Below are 2,949 nucleotides of genomic sequence, written 5' to 3'. Positions count from 1 at the left end.
ACAAAATTCAACTGCAAGAAGACTTCGGGTTCCCATTTCTGTTGGCTTCTGCTTTGGGTCCCCCCTAACTCAGCAATTTTGGCTCACAGTTTTCTTTGGAAGTAATTCCACTAAGCCAGTGGCTGTACACCAGACACCGAGATGGATTCCTTGAATGGGGATGGGGTAGGGTGCGGGGAAAATACCTGGCTAGGTGCAGAAGTGTTTAAGACATGCAGCTGGTGAGTGGCAGGGATGAAATCAGAAAAGAAGTCTGCCTCCTAACACCAGAAGTCTTAGTGCACCCTTCTCTTTAAGTGAAAACAAGCTGGTTTCTTTAAGTTATTTAAAAATACATTGAAGGGCTGAAGTTATATCTCAGTGGGAAACCCCTAGCCTAGCATGTGCTAGAATGGCCCCTGGGCCTATGAGTCACAGGATGTCCAACACATTTACAGATAATGATGCTGTCACAATGTCAGAAAGCTGGATGATCTTATGGCCTGGGTTAAATTTCCAATACAAATCCCCTTCCACAGTTACGAAACTTTTTTTTTTTTTTTCTTTTTGCTGGGGGCAAGAACAGTATCGTACTACAACATAGCCCAGGCTGGCTTCAAACTAAGGTCATCTTAGTCAGCTGATTGGATGTTGGGACCATAGATGTGTACAACTACACTGTGCAAAAAGAGAACACCTTTTAAAAGATTATTTTATAATTCTTTGAGAATTTCATCCAAGGGTTTTGATCAGACTCACCTCCACTCTTCCTCCGACTCCTCCCTGATCCATGCCTACCACCCTCCCCTCCCAACTAAGTAGCTTTTGTTTACTTGTTTTAAATAACCTATTGAGACCAATTTGTGCTTCCCACATAATCTGGGGTGTGGAGTCATCCACTGAGGGCCACATTCTTAAAGAAAACTGATTCTCCCTTCTGGAAAAGCCACCAACTGCCCACAGCTCCTCGGCTAAGGGTCGGGGTTTGTGAACTCCTTCCCCATGCTAAACATGGATTAGTTTGCTCTTCCTCGGGTCCTGCTGCATCCAGCTGCCATGAGGTCAGCCCTCCTGCCATGTCAGAGGACACTGCTTTAGTTCCAGTCCCCCACAAGCCCAGGTTCATATAATCCCCTCCCCATGGTGATCTTTGAACTTGCAGGGGTGGTTATGGTATAGATGTCCCATTTGTGGATGAATCCTCAAATGACAATTTAGTCTCTGCATTAGGCTCTGTGTAACTAACCAGCTGTGGGTTTGCACACTAACCATTATCCACCATACGAAAACCTCTGCTGAGGTGCTGCGGCCTGGGTGTTGCACTAGTTTATAGAGATATGGATTTAAAGGGCAGTGATGTTGTCTATTTTGCATAGTTATTGTAGTAGGCTCGCCCCTGGGGCCTGTGAACTTCACAACTATAGGTGCTTGGCCAGATTTACAGTATCAGACACGGGTTTCCTTCTGTGGAGAGGACCTCAAATCCAATCAGATTTTCTTAAGTACAATCCATTTTTCGAATGATTGGTTAACTCCATAGCATATGCACCATGACTGCACTTAAGGGGTTTGGGGAGCAGTGTCTTACTGCAGCATAGCCAAGGCTAGCCTCACACATTGGTCACTATTGTAGTTCACAGCCGGGTAAGGCTGCTGATGATCCCCCAACCCCACTCCTCAGCAGTCTGCATAGCACCTTCCGGTACACATCTAGGCATCTATCCAAAGGACTTTCTCCTACTGCAGAGACATATCAGTGTCCATAACTGCTCGAGTCACAATAGCTAGCAAATTTGCCACAGTATTAATCCCTCAGAACAGGTCCCAGATGGTGAAGTTGCTAGGTTATTCTATTCTTGTTTCCATGCTTTCAGAATAAGATGCTAAAGGAATGGAAAATATACATCTAAATACTGTGTGTACATAACCTTTAAAATATGCTTCTTTCTTCTCGTAGCAATGACAATTAGATCCAGGAAGCCGCACTTTTGTCCTTTTGCATTAACGCCAAGGTGTGCTGAGTTCTGGAGGATGTGGGAGTAATGTTAGTTGTTTTCTCCTTGGATTAAGAGAATTACAGCAGTTTGGGATAGCTTTTATTTAACAGCTAATCTTACTTACTAAGGCAACTGCAGTAGTTTATGTAGTAAATTACCTGCTTAATAAATATTGTTACAAAAAATAGGTAAATGACTAACGAACCATCATATATTTGTCTGAGGTTGCTGTGGGCAGAAGCATTCAGAATTTCCCATCATCCAGTTCTTCAGACTCCTCCCACTCCACGCCCACACCCACCTTACTCAAGCACGGAGTCCTGGCATCCAGGTGTGGGGCACCAAGCCACTGCTGCCAGGGAGGCTAGGATGTGGAGTCAGTCTGGTAGGCCCCTGAGTTCCCACTAGGACACTAGCCAGAACCACTGTGATCTTACTAGTTCTTTGAGGAAGCTTTGTCTCCCTGACTCCAAGTGCTAGACACTTTTAGAACCTTCTGTAGCTACTGTGACTTGACTCAGACACATTAAGCCACAGTTGGTTGTCTCTTACCCTCAGATCTAAACAGAACCAGTCCTGTTAGGCTTGCTGAGAAAAATGGAGCATCCTCATTATCGTTTGAAGTTCTTCCTGACAAACCTGGGCAGTGGTCTACACTAATCCCATCACCTCATCCTTCAGCAGCTGCTCCACCAGGTCTGACACTGGGATTTCCAAAGGGTCAACTACTAGAGAGTCCATCTAAGAGTTCAGGGGGAAATACACACTGCCAACTTACTGATGTCTTTCCAGGCCAGGTATTCGTTTTCGACAAAGAAGGTTTTGGTGTGAAAGGGGAAAGGGGAGTGTTTAGGGTGAAAAACCAGGGAGAAAGAAGGGATAGGGGAAGACATGAACAAAGCACACGTGTCAGAATGTCATGAAAACCAGCTTAGGACACTATAAAATGCTATCTAAAACAATAAAAAAAAAA

This window comes from Mastomys coucha, unplaced genomic scaffold, assembly GCF_008632895.1.
Source record: "Mastomys coucha isolate ucsf_1 unplaced genomic scaffold, UCSF_Mcou_1 pScaffold15, whole genome shotgun sequence".
Lineage (NCBI taxonomy): Eukaryota > Metazoa > Chordata > Mammalia > Rodentia > Muridae > Mastomys > Mastomys coucha.
Note: the sequence above shows the minus strand (reverse complement) of the source record.